This window comes from Poecilia reticulata, chromosome 15, assembly GCF_904066995.2.
Source record: "Poecilia reticulata chromosome 15, P_reticulata-male-v2, whole genome shotgun sequence".
Lineage (NCBI taxonomy): Eukaryota > Metazoa > Chordata > Actinopteri > Cyprinodontiformes > Poeciliidae > Poecilia > Poecilia reticulata.
In genome coordinates this window covers 2,451,493-2,470,594 of record NC_088844.1, presented here as the reverse complement: position 1 = coordinate 2,470,594, position 19,102 = coordinate 2,451,493, and the positions used below count along the sequence as shown (strand labels likewise).

The 19,102-nt window shown below is 36.0% G+C and overlaps 2 long non-coding RNA genes across 3 annotated transcripts; both read left to right on the top strand.

Moving 5' to 3' along the window:
- The first annotated feature begins 11,835 nt into the window (after positions 1–11,835).
- LOC145555158 (uncharacterized) lies at positions 11,836–13,713 on the top strand. The gene is made up of 4 exons (XR_014091253.1): positions 11,836–12,723; positions 12,892–13,029; positions 13,139–13,241; positions 13,333–13,713. It is a non-coding gene; the product is annotated as an uncharacterized LOC145555158 (long non-coding RNA).
- A 1,218-nt stretch (positions 13,714–14,931) lies between these two features.
- Positions 14,932–17,419, top strand: LOC145555157 (uncharacterized). Of its 2 annotated transcripts, XR_014091252.1 has the most exons (3): positions 14,970–16,232; positions 16,726–16,840; positions 16,935–17,419. It is a non-coding gene; the product is annotated as an uncharacterized LOC145555157 (long non-coding RNA). The 2 variants fall into 2 exon arrangements; XR_014091251.1 differs by having other exon boundaries at positions 14,932–16,232; positions 16,726–17,419.
- The last annotated feature ends 1,683 nt before the right edge of the window (positions 17,420–19,102 follow it).

Genomic DNA, 19,102 nt, shown 5'->3' with positions numbered 1-19,102 from the left:
CTAAAATGGCTGCTAATGTGTAAAATTTGAAGATTTAAAAGAAAACCTAGACTGAAAGTTTTCTTGAATCCCTAAATCAAAACAAACAAAAAAGTATTTTTTCCTTTATCCTTTGGAGAAAAGTGCTTGCGCAATCAATTTTTCTGTACTGAAAAATAGATGGCAACAAAATCTGTTAGAAAAGTCTATTTTGTTTTAAAAACATCTGTAATCAAACCACTACCAGAAAAGAACAATCTGGAAAAGTCACTATTGCAGGATTACAGGCTGATCTCCTTCCTGCCATCAGCAAAATTATTGAAAAAACTGTGACAAAGGTTAAACAACTTAGTGATGATGACCAAGCACTTTGATGTATTTCACTCTGGTTTCCATGGTTACCACAGTACTGAGACTGCTCTCGTCAAAGTGTTAATTGACATCCACATGGACACAGACTGAGTAAAAACCCCAGAGCTGGTTCTGTTGAACCTCACTGTTGACCATGACATGTTACTGAACCGACTGGAGAGTTGGGTTGGATCTTCGGTCCAGAACTCAACTGGTTTGAATCTTATTATATTTGGACTTAAAAAGGAACCATCTAGAATTATAGATCTAGAGTCAAGTTCAGTTATTACAGCTGGAAACTACAGATCAATCTGAACTCCGACCTGAACCTTCAGAGCCACATAAAGACAGTCACAAAGTCTGCCTTCTATCACCTGTAGGACATTTTCAGGATTAGAGGACTGATGTCTCAGTGAGATCTAGAGAAACTCATCCATGTGTTTATCTTTAGTTGCAATGATTAGTGGAACACCATCTTCACCATCTTCAGGTCTGGATAAAAAATAAATAAATCCTCCAGTTGCAGCTGATCCAAAACACTGCTGCTGGAGTTCTGACTAAAACACCAGCAGCAAAGAGAGAGAATACTTTAAAATATTGATGTTAGTTTATAAACCACGGACAGTTTTAACATCACAATACATTTAAGATCTGCTGTTGTATCAACCTTCCAGACCGCTCAGGTCTCCTGATTCTGATTCTGCTCTGCATCCAGAACCAAACATGGAAAAGCAGCATTCAGCTTCTATGCACCACAAATCTGGAACAAACTTCCAGAAAACGGCAAAACATCCAAAAATGAAGGCTAAACGCCCAGCTGGTTAGAGTTGAATTATTTTACTAGTAACTGGAACATTGATCAATATGTTTGACGATTACTCTTGATAAATTTAACAAAATGTAATGTTTTATGCATGTTTCATAATTGGATATTATCAGGGGTGAAAGTATTTTTAAATTCTTGGGGGTACTGACAAAAGTATATATATATATATATATATATATATATATTTTTTTTTTTTTTTTTTTTTGTTTTTGCTTCTATGTGTGCTTTGGAGTTTCTGTGCTGATCAATTTTTTTGCGAAGCGATAAAAGCTGGGTAGCTCTTGAATTGCTACAAAATAAAGCTGTATTTCCCTCTTATTGACACCACGAGATGTCATGAGACCTAAATTCTGAACATCATGACATGGAGTGCATCACAGTTTTCCATGTCTGGTATATAATAATTCATTTTAGCTTTTAAACTTGATCCTGTGTCCAGACAGAGGGATAATCAGTAGCTTTGCATCATGACCTATTTGTTCTGAAGATGCAGCTTCCACTTCATCTTCCTAACATGGCGCCTCCTCACCCTGACTCTCATACTGATAGGAGGAACCACAGAGCTCTGTTAAGTTAAAGCTCATCTTCTGAAGTTGGGATATTTTTCCTCCAACAGGTTCCAGAGGAATCACCTCAAACCAGATGTTGGACTGGATTTTATTTCAATGTCATTTGTGAATGTTAGAGCCTCATTTTCAACAGTGGAGCTATAAAGGTTGAAAAAGGTTATTTTGGAGAAAATCTTAATATTTCCACTAAAGAGGCAAAAAAAAAAAAGTCTGATAAAGGAAAAGGCTCAGACTGAGCTCAACGCGAAATGCCGCAAGCCAACCAGAGATTACGTTAAAAACATAACATTCGATCCATTATGACATTAGGTTTACAGGCTTGATATTTATTTTGCAATTATTAATAAGCGCTCCCTGAACACAGTGATGGTTGATTAGTTAATTTTAAACTCCTGCTCTGCTAGTTATTTTGGTAATGGAACCGAAACCCACAGATTTGCACAACACCTTGTAGAAACAATAATTACTGATATTTTTGTTGGGTCATTAATTTGAACACGTTTTGTTGATTTTTTTGTTGTTCTTTAATAAAGTTACGAACGTTTTGATAAGGAACCAGAGGAGGACGTGCTGCTCTCAGCGTCCTGGCATCAGGTGTTCTGCTTCTAGCAAAGCACGAACAGTTCAGAAACAATTTGAAATGGGAAAAAAGCTATTTATTAACTGATTAAGTCGTGTTTTAGATTATTCTTGAAAAACTAATCAGTCACAGCTGATTAGTGGGTGCACTCACGGCTGCACAGTGAACCCATTGATTTTTTTTTTTTACAGCAGACAGCCGCTCCCCTCTCTTCCAGGTACTGCGTACCCCCGCTAAATCTTTTAGGGGTATGCAGTACCCTACCACCCTACTTTCACCCCTGGATATTATGCTTTGCTTTGACATCTAAAGCACTTTAAAGGGCCATGGTGAATAAATGTTGAATATAAATAAGCTTGATTTGACTTGACCTTTTGTTTTCTGATTACGTCAGGAAACAGAAACGGTTTCAGTCTGTCCAGTTACATATAAACCATCATCCATATATGGAAGTGCATTTGTGGTTTTTGCTGTGTGACTTGAACCACTTATTTAAATCAAAAAAGATCATTTTTAAATGACTCATCCGCTTTGTAGAAAAGGCCGTTTCATGTCTCACACTTAAAGAATTTTTACTTTTCTGACTGTAAATTGAACTATTTGACCTTGAAGAGTTTCCTCTCATATTTCTGCTGCTTTCGTCTGTATTTATGGACATAAATATTGTGACCTTGGGTATAGCTTTAGATCCTCTTTTTACCAGATCACACAGATAAGTTTGTAAAAATTGACAGAGGCACTGCTGCAGATTACAAACAGTTTATTGAATTCACAAATGTTTCATGAGCAAAAATAGTCACGATTTATTTTATTATACCAAGTGACCACACTAAAAGTGGGAGTCTATGCTGACCCTGGGATCCTTAAAGCTGAAAAATAATTAAAACACAATTAGATAAAATTTGACTGTTTGGGGGAGGAATAATAATAAAGAAAACACAAATACAACTAAAGGCACCTAAGTGTTCCCCAACAAAAACACACTCACACAAAAATCCTTCGTGAATACAGCAAAGAAAAAAAGAAAAACTCTCCTTCCACTAATCTCCTCAATCTAAATAAAACAGCATAGGTCCCAGTTTAAAACAAGCCAGGGGGTTACAATAGAAACTCTCTTTCCCTAAACAAAACCAAAACAAAGAAAGTTCTTTTAATCAACAATAACTATCTAAAAAGAAATACTGTATTTTCCGCACTATAAGGCACCTAAAAACCTTCAATTTCCTCAAAAGCCGATAGTGCGCCTTATAATCCGGTGCGCCTTATATATGGACCAATATTGAGCCACAACAGGTCTAGCAACTATGGTAAGCAGCCGCTGACTTCATTTTCCCCCGTAGAAGAAGTGCGCGGTGCATGCTGGGATAGATGTCAGAACGCTCGTTTGTTAATAAACACTGTGAGTGAAACAATGACTGGGGCAGCCTACTATATAAAGTACTCGGGGACCACTTCTTTACAAATGTAGATGTGTAATAATAGAGAACGGCACAAATTGGCAACCCAAACTGTAGCGTCTATTCTATGCGCCTTACATATGAAAAAAGTTTTAAAATAGGCCATTCATTGAAGGTGCGCCTTATAATCCGGTGAGGATAATACGGTAAACTAAAACAAATAAAAAAAACTGAAACAGTAGCAAGCCAACCTACACACAAAAGAAATCAAGTTAAACAAGAACATCAACCAGCCAGATAATCATAAGAAACGGCTCTTGCTTTCTCTAAAGTGAAACCAGTAAACGGCGCTCTTGACGTCACTCTCTAAAGCAGGGGTGTCAAACTCAATTTCACAAAGGGCCACTTCAGCATATTGGCCACCCTGAACGGGCCACATTGACGGTACAAATCAGGAGTTTTCAGGTGGAGTCCTCCAGACTGCAACTTTTATATGCATCCCTGCTAAATCACACCCCAGACAAAAGGTTGACTTCCCTCATCAGCAGCAACTCAGTTCTGTACAGGCTTATAATGAGTCAATGATCCAGGTGTGTTAGAAGGAACGCATCTAAAGTTGCAGATGGTAGCTCTGGAAAACTAGACTTGGGCAGCCCTAGCATAAATGTATGAAAATATAATGTTAAAAATAGATTAAACAACACCTCATATTGTTAAATAATGCTTTGGAGCTTCTGGTTAGGAAGCGCATTCAAAACCTTTGGTTGAAATGGCGCGTTAAATTCAAGTCTCCATTACAGACCAGAGAAAACTAAAGAGAATGCAACGTTGTGTTCATCCATTTGAGGAGCTGGGAGTTTATCTTGAGGAAATAAATGACGACGCAGAAGTTAATGGGGTATATGCCACGAGAGGTGGTGACGTATTTCCGTTTGAATTTATGCCACATAGATTGGTTCCGGGTCCTGCTTGCTCCTATTGTTTTTACCCAAAGCTGCAAGATCTCTACCATGAAAAAGACGCAAAACTTAAAATATCTGTGAGCTACTGGTACAACAATCGAGTTTTTTGGTGTGCCGATGTGTCCAGTAATTAGCCGGTTCCACCCAGTGCTTAGTTTTTTTTTCATTTTCTTGCTGATATCAAGGCGACACGGGACTGCAGCCAAAACTTTGTCACTACAGCTAACACACGGTTTGTAGCTGCCTGCTATTTCAAAGCTTGAGGATATTGAAGATCCAGCGTCAGAAACGGGAAGACGGAGGTTAACAGGGAGCTGTACGCGCTTCGTTCACTGGAATAATTTGTTGGAGAAAAATAATGCAGGAGGAAATCCACTGCTACGGAACAGGCTGAGAACAGAGGCAGCGATTCGGCACAAAGTGAGTCAATACGTGTTGATGTGCGTTTGTGTTATACGGAGTATGAAATTATTTTTAAGCAACTCCTTAGTTTTTGTTTATATGACAATTATATAAAATACATTTAACATGCAGTCGGAGCGACGAGCCCCTCCGATACCGAGCAGGTAATTAAAGAACAGCCGAGAGCAGCAACGCTTCAGCCCGATCCAAACCACACAGGTAGTCAGTCAGATTAAGATCCAAAACCTTCGCTTTACAGCCGTTTAAGTGGCACCGATACACATAAAAAACCCACAGAACAAATGGTACAAATCACATATTTCCCGAATCCCGAAAATATGACATTACCTTTGCTGTTTCATAATTATAATCCACGTTAGAGTGAATTTTTCCAGTTGGCTGCTATAATCTGTTCTTGCGTTACACAACGTAATTTCTTTTTCCTCTGAGATTCTGTTTAGAAAATAAGGTTATGAAGTTACATCCTCCTGCTGCTTTTTGTTTTTAAAATGGTAAATTTATGTTTGTCTCGACTTTTATAAACTAATGCCTCTTATATGCATCATTTTTTGTGTTGGTAATGAGCAAACCCTGTGCTTTGCCTGCTAGTAGTTTAAATTAATTTCAGCTGCACACTTTCAAAAGAGTATTCAGATTTTAACATGCATTTTCTAAGTAGTAAATATTTAAGTTCACTCTTTACTCAGTAACTTCAGTGATGTTACACCTCTGAAACATTTTTTGCAGTTTCTTTGTGATACCAGAACTATTTCACTTAAACGTTTAATTTCCTGAGATATTGTCAATTTATTTTCAAGCAAAACTCTCAAAAAGAGCTGAGGATTTATTAGTTTTGATTACATTGTATAACTAAATATGGACGCTTATTAGTTTGTTTTTAATTTTTCAGGTTTGCATCGTAACACCTCGTGATGTTTCTGAGCCATGATTGTTGCGCCGATTACCTTTCCACTGGATCCAAACACCTGGACCAGCTGACGGCGTCCATCAGTCCACGGTCTGCCGGATCATCACAACCTGGACTAACTTTTTATTTACAGTACTTGGTTAAACTATGATCTTGAAACCGGAGCACCAGATATGCAAAAATCTACCTGCAGACTTTGTTGGCTACCCTGACACTGCAGTCATCCTGGACGGGGCTGAGCTGGACTTCCTCTCCTCCAGAGTGACGAGTTTTCATCACCAGTAAAGGCAAAACAAGTCTGATGTCTGATTAGCTGCTAGGAAGTATATTATATATATTCACTGTTCATTTTGCTATCCTGTTTGTACCTACAATAAAATTGAATCTACATTTCACAAACATTGTTTTCCCCATTTCTCTGTGTTTACGTTATATCCAGTATTTGCATTTAGATCAAGAATTATGAGATGCGAGATGTTAAAATGCAACACATTTAGGTAATACCAGCAAAGAAATGTGAATATTAAGTAATATGTAGTTAGTCATATAATTTAATATACTGAATAAGGCTGGATGATACAAGATTTTTTTTCATACCAGATTTGATTTTAATCGATTCCTCTCGTCCTCAATTTCTATAATAAAATCACAGAAAATACTTTCAAAAAATGTCTTTATTTCAATCATCTGTTCTGTGAGTTGTATAAGGGAGCATTACGGTCAGGATACAAGAAATTTTAATTGCAAGAATGAGTCATCGTTACAGCAGAATAAAGATGCAATTTTATAATTATGTCTTAAAATTACAAGAAGTCGTTTTAATGAGAAATAAAGATTCAGATTGATCTGATGTAACCAGCTCAGTCCATGTGGTTCTGACATTTGTCAGTAATCAAGAGGATGTACATTTCCACAGAATAATCTAGTTAGGTTTGAAATGTCTAGGTGTTGTTTTTAAAGTACAACACATTAAAAAAGATCAAGATAGTGAAAAATTAAGTGTATTTCCGAATAAGATGCTACATTCGGAAGCTAACTTCAGCTTCGACTGATAGGTTGGGCACAATATAGACAGATCTATATATGTTTATATAGATATATATCTATCTATAAAGCATATATATGTAGATTGCACAGATAATCAAAACACTTAACTTTTACATAGCACCTTTGTAAGCTTGTCCCTGTCAGCTACGTCAGACATATGAGGCATTATGATGAATACAAACGATTTATTAACTTACCTTCAAAGTTATTGTGAAGTTTTGACACATCCAGCTTAAATCCTTTGTTGTTGTTGGAGCGTTTCAGGACGTCTGAATAATTATATAAGCATCATTAATAGTCCTGCAGCGACTGAGGAGCCATTGTTAACATATTGTTGTCTGTGAACCGGAACCATTCTATGTGGCATAAAAATGCGGAAGTGCTAAAACGGAAGTCCGTGGCATATACCTCATTAGACTGTGACATGCGCAGTCAGCTGCTCAACCACTGCGGACGTGGCTACGCCGCTGCAAAGAGTTAAAAACCGCTGGAAGTAACTCATCCAGAAGATTTAACAAATGAAGCCTCGGTGCACGTTACCCAGGAGAGCGGCGTTCTGGGGGAGCGCTGCAGACGTAGTATCTGTCCGTTTCGGAGAAGCGAAACCACGCAAAAAAAAAATATATATATAAAAATAATAAAAATCTGGTAAAAGCACACACAGAGTTTAGTTGATCAGTTTGGACCAGACAGATCCAACTGACTGATGAATTAGAGCAGACTTTTCTGCAGATGGGAACCAGGAAGAAGTGCATTCAGACCCCAGCTGGTCAAGTGCTGGTAATTTAAGTGAAGTCGCTTAATTTAATTTATTAAAAGTTATTGAGGTCACAGTCAGTGGTTTTTGTCACTACGAAGAAAAATATAGATACATTTATCTGCTTAATTTGTGATGGGATCTGGATTCACGGTGAATATTAACTAAACCGCATGAAATGCGGCTAAATAGCCGATGTTAATATGATTGTAATTTCACAGATAAAAATAGTACATGACCGATTTTTTTTTATGTTGTCGGTCAAGATGACGGATAACAAAAAAGTCTAGCGCGACCTGCCACCCTGACACCAACTCACACACATCTTCTTTCACAGTCTTACTTGTAAATCGATTTTTCTTTTCTTGGACATTTTGATGTTAGCTTATTGATGTCTCAGTTTTATTTGCTGGGAAAATCAATATGCAGCTTGAGGTGACTCTGCTGCTCTCTAGTGGCGAGAAGCCGTAATGTTGGCTGGTAACAATCGGAATGCATTATGAGAGATGTAGTTTGTAGTCAATTCATGCTCAAAACCTATTTTAAGTCAATCATGGGCCTATAAAACGCTGGGGGGGCACATAAAATAACATGGCGGGCCTTGAGTTTGACACATGTGCTCTAAAGTATGTTTCCTACAACAATCAGTGAAGGAATCAGAAATAAATTCTCAACCCACCTCACGATCAATGTTAAACATACCTCTGCACGAGTCATCAGCCTGCATGACTCGTGCATGCAGGCTGATGCAGGTAGATCTGAGGTAGATCTCCTCAGCGATCTACCTGCTTTTAAATGTAAATGCCGATTACCTGTCTCCCTAACAAGCCAGCTGCGCTCCGTCACAGCGTCTTCCATATATGGACAAGAGGAAGAGGGCGCAGCAGCACACATTCCGGGGGACAATATGCCCCGGCTACAATCTGATTCACAAGAAGGCAATGCAGCGTGGCATCGATGTCAGAATACTCAACTTTAAATTGTCATCTACACGCATTGTGTCCGTCTTTCGAAAAACAAAACTTGTTTCATGTAATATAAGAACAAAAACGAGTGATGAAACCAAACTTGTGTCGTGTCTGTCAGAAACCCCCTCAGGCCAGTTGAGAGTAATTTTCCTACCAGTATCAGATACGAACAGTGACTGCCTGAAGGCGTCTGGCCGCTGATGAGATTCTCCAACAATCAGGCTCAGTCACCCAAGAATATTATTATTGATTCTGATTTTTAGCTACGGGCCGGTGAACGCAGCACCTTGTTTTGTTGAACCGGGAAACAGCAGCAGCGGGAGCTATCGTTCAGCGCTAATGACACTATTTTCTGAGGATGCCTCCCCCCTCCTGGATAAGTGCTATAAATGTATTTATTTGTCTGTTTCACAGGCAAATTCAGGACTGGGAAGGAGATTACCTGTCGAGATTACTCCCGATGATTAATGCTTGTTTTGGGCAGCGTGAAGTAATGCAAATTTGATTTAATGACTAAAATGAAGCGTTTCAAGCAACTTGCAAGTCTAAATGGCTTTTCTGTAAATGAGGAGAGTAAAAGATGGGAATTTCCAAACAACATAAAGAAATTAACGACTTAATAGAGTTTTTCTTCATATGCTCCTGACAGTAATGCGTATTACACGGTCATGTCGTTGAAAGAAAAACAAATGTATTTCTGTAGGAAAAAAATAGAGAGAATACTGTGAAAAAGTAGAACCTTTATGAAAACATACAGGATAATTTTTCTCTCTCGTACTTTTATAGTCAGATTGTTTCACTTTTATTTTTGTCATTTCTCATCTCAAAGTTACAGAATCAGCAGCACTGGCACTCCTAACAAAAAGGGTAAACTTTTTCAATTTAGACTTCTGTTGAAGAAAAGTTTCATTAAGCTGCTCTGAAGATCTCCAGACATTTTACTTGATTTGATTCATGATTTCCTGTTTCCCTGAAGTACGAGCTCCATGTGACACACACTTGTTTCTCTCTTCCCTCTTCAAAATGTGGAAAACAAGAGTACATTTTTCGGCTACTCGGCTACTTTTCCACACAGGAAGTGGCATTTCTTTGTCTTTCTTTTGGTCCGGTGACCAAGGTTTTGCCTTGAAGGGACAGTAATTATGTGTTTTTCAGGCACATAGTGCAGCGTTATATCACAATCAAGTCACTATGTTACCGTCAGTTGTTATAACATATTTTATATAGCAAATATGACTAAAAAGAAATTTTACTTCCTAATTTAATGCTTTTAAATTTGACCTCCGTCTCTTTAAAAACCACCTCATTCTAAAACAATGTTGTGTTTCCATTAAACTAATTCATTTCATAATTCAAATTTGTGAAATTATATGATCAGTGGAAACACTGTCACTGTTTGCTATCAAGGTTAAGTCCAGAACACTCACAGGCCACAAAATGTAATTAAAAAAAATTATGAAAAAATGATTGCTGGGAGTGGAGGGAATTGGGGTCTATTTACTACAAAACTATAGCATATAGAAGGCTAATAAAAGAAAAATACTTAGTGTTCTGGCTAATTTTTATTTTAAGGGGATTTCATTTTTTTCTGTAAATCGCTCTCCTTAAAAATATAAACCAAAGCTTCCATCTGCATAAACCCTCTGTGCTTCAGGTCAGATTTGATCCATTCTTGAATTTTGGTCGGGGCAAAAAAAATAAAAAAATTCAATCAACTGAAAATGGCTTCCGAGCCACGTTACAGACCTTTGACATGCAAAATCTCATTATAGTGAGATTTAGTGAAAGAGCTTAAAGCAACAAATCTGCAAAAATGCTGTCCAACTTAGAGGACAAAGTGAAATGACCTCTGATGTTACATGTAATAATCTATGATACTAAGTTGACTAAATAAATGTTTCCCTGCAGTGTCTACATGTTCTGTTCTGTAGCTGCTCAAACATCCAGAGAAACACTCCCTCCTCATTTGCAAAGTGATTTCTTAATAACTCCTAGTTGGGTATTGCTAAACATAGAACAGAGACATTCCTGCTAAAGCTAGAGAAGAATTACAATTTCATTTGCATTCCCACTCATGTGAGATGCTGAAAACTAATTAAAATCCAGGAAATCCTTTTAGATGTGCGGTCAGACAAGAGGCTGAGTCCCAGTCAGGTCGCCTGCTGCCTTTGATGTGAGCAGTAAGCAGGGGTCACCAGCCCAGCACAGGGCCGGTTACCTGCCCACTGCACAGTGGACACGTGCAATAAAACCTAACAGACATAAGTGAGAAATAAAACGGTAGTTCTTTTTCCCTGTATGACTCAGGGTCACTCATTGAACTTTATGACATGAACGGCTCTTTGAATTACATGAAGATTTCTATAAAACCTGGTGGCATTGAACAGTAAACTAAAATGAGTTTCAACAGGATATTTATCCAGTGTGACTAAATCAATACAGAAATAATTTAGCAGATGTAACATCTATAATTGGGCTGCACAGTGGCGCAGTTGGTAGAGCTGTTGCCTTGCAGCACGAAGGTTCTGGGTTCGATTCCCGGCCCCAGTCTTAATGCATGGAGTTTGCATGTTCTCCCTGTGCATGTGTGGGTTTTCTCTGGGTACTCCGGTTTCCTCCCACAGTCCAAAAACATGACTGTTAGGTTAATTGGCCTTTCCAAATTGCCCCTAGTTGTGAGTGTGTGTGTGCATGGTTGTGTGTCTCTGTGTTGCAGCAGCCCTCCCGACCCCACTGAGGGACAAGGGTGAAAGAAAATGGATGGATGGATGGACATCTATAATTATCATCTGTCCTTAAATCTGATAAAAAAACTAAATGCTGTCTGACTCAGAATTCTGACTTTAATCTCAGAGTTTTGACTTTTTCTCAGTTTTTACTTTATTCTCTGAATTCAGATTTTTTTCCCCTCAGAATTTGCACTTTAAGTGTGTTTAAAGTACACACTTAAAGTAAAAGTAAAGGTTAAAGTACTGTATTTTGGTAATTGTACCAAGATACACTTTTAATATATTAAATAAAAGTATACTTTAAGTGAACAAAATATTAATGAATATGAATGAATTTTTAAGTGCCTTAATAATCTTTTACTATTTATTAAAATTGCATACAATAAAAAAAGGATAATCACGATGTAATTTTTAAGAAAGTACCCAATAAATGTTCAGATGTGTGATGTAAAACCTTATAATCAACTGCATTAGCTCCAGTTCATACTCCAGACCAGATGGTGGCGGTATTGCACACTTTCATTTATTTAAAAAACGCCACAAAGGGAAGAAAACTTGAACGCAGGGAAGATAACAGACGCTGTTCAAATTCGCCATTTTTACTCGCATAATATTGCCTTAAAAGTAGAGAAGGCCTTGACAATAGTTACTAATTTTGGTAAATTCAAGCTGGTGACGTCATAGTCCGAGTTAGACGACAACACAACGGGACAACAACTGATGGAAATGAAATGTGTGTCACAAAAGGAGCCCGGGGGGACGAAGGCTGCTAAGTGTTGCTAGCTGGTGGTAAGTTTGCTTATTAATTATCTTCATTTAACTATAAACAGTGCAGTAAAGATATAGAACTTACGTTGGTTTCTTAAATAATTATTCTATCAATTTTATTGTGACTTGTATGATTATTACTATAGCAATCATTCAGCTTCATGTTATAACTGCATGGAGGCTGTTTGTTGCAACTTATACTTTAATTCATAAACTAACCTGGTTTTAATTAAGCTCCATAAGACAGAGAGACTTTGATATTGTGAGGTTGTTGTTCTAACTTGTTCATCAATGATTTTATCTTCAACATATGTTTGCAGTCTGAGCAAATGAAGATGAAATATGAAGCCAGAGAAATCAGGTGTTAGGAAACCTAAAGACTTTCTGTCTCAGAAGAAGCTCTGACTCCACCAGATCACCAACCAGCTCTAAGGATGAACCTCCACATTGTCTTCATGATGTAAGTTTGTTTTTTCAATGCTACATTTTCAACAACAAAAACTGCTGTGTTACCAACACTAAGTGCTTAATAAACATGATTTGATTTAAAGGTAACTGGAAAGAATTTTTCTCTTCTTGTTAATCTAGCATTTCTCTTTCATACATTTTATTTGTTGTTGACTTTCAGGGCCCTGTGATGGACTGGTGACCTGTCCAAGGTGAACCCTGCCTCTCATCTGATGGCTGCTGGAGATGGGCACCACCAGCCCCCCTCACCACCCTGCAAGGATCAGTGTGTTCAGATCATGGATGGAAAGATTTTAAGGTAGTTTGTCTCCTTAAGTCCACACTTAAAATAGCTTCATAGTTAATGCCAACATCAACTGATTCTATGACATTGCTGACTATTTTTTTTCTACTTCTAACATAAACAGGCAAAGAAGACACCCAGAAATGTTTTTCCACCCCAGGCATCCGGTCCCAATCATCATCAGTTCTGATGTTACATACATGGCGAGTCCACAACGTCTTAAAATCGTAAGTTTTATTTTTTTATTTGCCATTTTTCTGTTCTCTTTAAAATACAAATACTTTCTCTGTTTAATTGCTCTATTGTTCGTTTTTGTAGGATTCTGTAAGGTGCAGTGAACGAGAATGTTGTCGTTGATCCTCACTCATGTTATTAACATACCAACAGTGTCATGAAGTGTCATTCAGTAAATAATGACAATTTTAATGAGAATTTGCTTTAAAAGTTGGATGAAAGGTTTTATGTTATGTTTATGACAGTGTCATGTCAGTCTCATGCACACCCCATCAAATAAAGTGTTACCAAAATGGTAATATATTGAAAGCACAATGTAATTTTAATTTTTGTTCTTTAAAGTAATAACTTTCATGTTTTTTTGTCGCACTTAAATTTTCATGTTCATGTGTTCACTTTTGATGTGTAAACTGATAATTTATGTAAAGTTCATAAAGTTGTGAGTAAAATTGGACAATTGTAAAATGTCGGTAATAAAACAAAATATTTGAATTACCTTGAACATCTTGTGTAATTAATCTTTCCATGTAATTGTAGCCTAAAACAATGTAAGTACTGTAGTGTAGTTATGCATGTCATGTACAAAATAGAAAAGTAGGGATAAAGACTTTCATGAGCAATTAAAATTGTACTTTATTAGCAATAGCAATAAATCAAAACTAAAAATTAAGTGTTATTTAGCAGTATATTTAAAATATATTTAAAGTATATTAAAAGTATATTTTTAATATAATTCTATGACAGAATTAGTACATTCAAAATATATAAATAGTACATAAAAAAGTATTCTTAAAGTATACTAAGTACAACTTGAAGTTGTTCCAAAAAAGTACGTTTAAGTATACTAAAAATTGTAATTTAATACTATTTAAATGCTATTAAAATATACTAAGCACAAAAAAAGTTGTTCCAACATAGTACAGTTTAAGTACATCAATCAAAGTATGCTAAAGTATGTTAAAATTTAATATACTAAAGTATACTTTTTTTACTAGGGCAAGTTTTAGTGTGAAAACTACGCACTATTTTATGCATGAGACCCCAACTCCTTCTGGAGAAATATGGTTCAAAATTTCAGCAAAACATTTTGAGAAACCACTGAAAAAATGCTGAAATCATTTTTATCAAAGAGAAATAATTTTACAAGAAATTGACCTTAATTAGGGAAAATGTACTCAGTAATGTTATGGTGGAAAATAAGTAATTTTTTACAGTGTATGTAAACATTCAGTTTCAGTTGTATTCTATTCTTAGATATAAGGCTATATATGCACTGCAAAAACTGAAATCTTAGTAAGATTAAATATCTTAAATTAAGGAGATTTTTCTTGTTTTCTTTCTGACAAGATAATTTTTCTCACCAAGAGGGATTTATGTAAGAATATTTTTCTTATTTTAAGTGTTTTTGTACTTAATTATCTCAGTAAGATATAAAAGCTTAATGTTAAGAAAATATTACTTATTATGAGTAAATATGTGCTAGAATCTAGAATATCAATATTTACCAATCAAACTTCAAGTCTAGAACTTATTTTATATAAGTAAAAATTTCTTATTTCAAGCACAGAAAGCGAAATCACATACTTAATTAAATGTATTCAGATAATTAAAACAGACTATGTCCAAATGGAATCCTGTGTGTTATTGTCAATGAAAAATTAAAAAAACCCCATGAATTTATATTCTTGTATAAGTTGGCAGAGTGTACAGGAAATTATAATGTAATATTTAAACGATTGACATTTAACACAACAATTTAAGAAACAATATCAGTTTATATATCAAGATAATTCTTGGCATGTTTCCATCTGCTAAGGACCTTCTTAATTTGATCTTCTTGATGCAACCTCTTACTGACATGTCATGACATTTCTATTGATGTGTGATTTGAAATGGCTGGTATTCCACACAATGAGATTAGAATCAACAATATTGATTAGCTCAATGTCATGATAAATATTTTAACTTTTGGTTTATATTTCAAATTCTTACTTTATAAGTTACTAATATTAGTTTGAACAATATTTTATTCATCATGTTTGTAACCCCTTTTATGACATCATACAATCCACATGGGAAAGCGCCCAAAATGTCAGTGAGATAGTATTAATGTTCGATACAACAGATTTTCTTTCCGATCCAATACCGAGTAAAATTTAAGCTGGTATTGGCAATACAGATCCCATACTTTGTGCAAAAGACAATTAATTTGTTTCTTAATTAAATAAAAAATAAATGTAATCCATATCTTGGCTTCATAAAAAGAACACAATGTACTCTGATGCACTCATTTTAAACTCAGAAGTACATTGAGAACAATCTCGTTTACTATAAGCTATTTTAATTCAGCAGAAATATACAAAACATATGAAAATGGAGTTGCAAACTAAAAAAAAGAAAATTAGTAAAGTAATAACCCTACTAAACACATCCTTGTTTAATTATTAAAACTACTATAAAATGACAGCTGAAATGGCTCCATGTCACTTTTTTAATAATCTGTCAACATGTTCATTTCTGAGTGAGTGAGCGTCAGCAGCACGCTGCGCTTGGGCATTACGTCCTTACACATTACATACTCACCAGGCGGAAGAAAAAGTAGTTCCCATTAACAACGTTTCATTTCGGCAAGATCTCAATAATTTAGTTACTTTCTAACTTGCTCTTGTTAATCTACATTATCTCAAATTACTAAAGTGTTGAAAGTATTGATCCTTGGATCTGACAATAGATTTTAAAGAATTAAGTTCTGGTATCGGAAGAATCGATATTTCAGTATCAATCCGCACATCACTAACGGCAACGCCAGAGATCATTTAACTGCCCTGATTAACCGTTAATTCAGTTGTAACAGCCTAACTAAGATTTTATCTACTGTACTTTTATAAGATTTTCTTTTGGCAAATTCTCTAATCTCGGTTGGACATGAATGAAGATGGAGGACTTTTTTACGTGTATAGACCCTACAGCTGCTGTACTGAGAGGTAAGTTTAAAGTTGTCTGTCTTTCTAAGATAAGCTAACTGTGAAGCTAGTTAGCATGTCGTGATATGCCAATTTTCATCCGTGGTTAAAGAGCCGCTCTTGTGAATATGAGCTTTGAACAGTTATTAACCACAATAGCTGTAGCTTAAAAATATCGACACGAGTCTTGGTAGCTTCCGTTTTTTAACACAGCTAAGGTGGCTTCTCATTCGTAGCTTCTGATCTGGGAAATAGTTAAAGAGCAATTCCGCCTAGTATTTCACTAACTGAGGGTGTTTGATGTGCTGTAATTTAAAAACTTAAATGCAATGAGTCTAAAAGCCTAGGTTAGATATTCCACACTGTTACCAGGATATTTTAAACACTATTTTTGATTAATGAATTTAAGTAGTCCTAGTTTGATTTAATTAAAATAACTTTCTTGCCATCTTGAATTCATGTAATATTGTAATTGAGCACATGAACTAAAATAAGACTTGTTTTATTTTTCAAGTAAACCAAACTGTTGCCATGGTGAAGCCTATGCCAGACACATCTCCAATCACGTATTGCACCATCTACAAGAAACTTTGGGAATTGCAAGTGACGACGTCCTTCACATTCTTGAGGTAAGAAATTTATGATACTGATTCATCATTACACTGATTAGTCCCTAAAACGTGGTTTGTTTTGTGACTGTTTTTCTGTCTGTGCTCCAATTAGCAGATGACCCAACAACTTCAAACAAGACCACTTTTCAGCTCTGTGGTGATCGTGAAACCAACTTTCTACTGGCCATTGGAACCATGCCTGCCTGCCCTGATCTTCTGAAAGGAGGACATCACAGCTACTACACCTTTCAGCATGCGTGTGTGTGGCCACTCCTCTCTGTGCTGCTGACAGACGTCTTGAGAACGCTGTCCGTAACTGAGGCAAGACTTCCACATATAAAAGGCTATGGCTTATTGGAAGAAGTTCATTGCGGAGGAAGCTCCTATTGTTGACATCTAATCCCAAGATTTTTTTTTGCTTTGGACAATTTGGTTTGCTTGACTCTTAGTGCAGCAGATGTGTCAGATCGTCATTGTTCTGTCATTTTACAGGATTGTTTCAGAATCAGATGCCCATCCAGACTTTAAATTCTGACCAGTAGTCATGTTTTATTGTGTTTATGTGAAACTTAAACGTAATAAAGATGTTAAAAGTAATTGAACTTATGTCTTCATTTCAGCAAGCCAATAACATCTCTTGTTCCAGTATTCACAGGATCAATTTTTGGATTTTTGTCTTAGCATAAGAACCTTGAGTAAAGCTGTGACAAAATATATATTTTAATCCTATGCAACAATAAAAATAAACTAGATTTAGGTATACACTGCAAAAAGTCCCCTTTCAAAAACAAGAAAAAAAAGTACAAAAATAGGGTATAATTTTCTTAAAATAAGAAAAATTATCTGCCAACAGAACAAGAAAATTTATCTTGTCAAGATTTTCTAAAACAAGAAAAAATATCTTACCAAGATAAACCTACAATATCTTAAAATTAGTGTATTTTTACTTAAAACAAGCCAATTTTACTTATACAAGTAAGATATATTATCTTATTTTAAGAAAAATTATCTCAAGTAAAGAAAATGTTACTTTTTGCAGTGTGCTTTTGCATATTTACATATTTGCTCTTGCATCTGTAGATGGAAACGTGAATAAAAGGCGAGGAACTTTATGTCAAAGCATTTTAAAAAGTAACAAACTAGGTCATAAACATTAACACAAGTGCAAGTGTCTTTAAAGGAAATCAAAACGCTAGTTGAGATTTTTAATGGTAATGTCAAGTTGAAAGGAAAATTTCTTATCTTCCAAAATCTTATGATTAGAAGTTAACGTTTTTCCTGAAAATGGCAGCAGTGGCAGGGAATATTTTAGAAATGTCTCCTTCACAGTTTGAAACTTTATGAACTTGTATGACAATTTCAGCATAAAATTCACAGCTGATCATTTTTAAAATCCGTTCTTTGTGCAGACTTTGATAGATTCACAGCTACGTCATTCTGCTACAGTCTTGCATGGGAAACTCAAAGTCACAGGGAAGGAATATTTTTCCAAAGTGTATTATTAAAGGAGATTCAATTAATTTTTCATAGCAAAACAACAGGGGTAAAACACAATGTGGAGCTTTTGACCACAAAAGCTCCACACATTGTCCACAACCCCTGGAAGGCTGTGTGGTTTCAATACAACATCGCAAATGTCTGAGATGGAATTTGATGAACTGAACTACAGCTCTTCATGGGAGGCTTACAAGCTGTCAGGTTTTGTTGTGCTTGTCTATAAAACTAAGGTGTTTGAATTGTTGAACCGAAAAGATATAGAATATCATTTTTCAGGGTCTTCTGCCCCGCTGCTAACTGCCATGTTTTTAGGAGTGGGCTGTTGTGGGAGTAAAGCATACCTTCAGTGAAAATTCAGTCTTGCCCTCTGGATGTTTTTCTATCTAAACACTAAAAACGGCTCACTGGAACAGGTGGTCAAAGGATAACATGAATCATTAATCATTACTTGCTTTCTGGTTCTTCACCTTTCAAGAAATGTTCCCTAAAAAGTCTTTAAAAAGATTCTAATTCACCAGTCACAAACATATCCCTGAACTTCATTATTTATGTCAATTTTTATCTCCCTATCTAAGGTTACGCTTCTTTAATAATGAGCCCAACTTGGAAATTTTAGCCGGGTTTAGACATCACACAATGCGAGTTATTTTCCTTCGCCTCTCTGCTGCAGCTCCAATGAAATTTGACTTAATATCCAGAACCATGATTTCTTACCTCAGCCCTGGGTCTCAAATGGTTCAGATCACGTCCTGCTGTGAGGCAAGTCTCTGTTGTTTCAGAGAC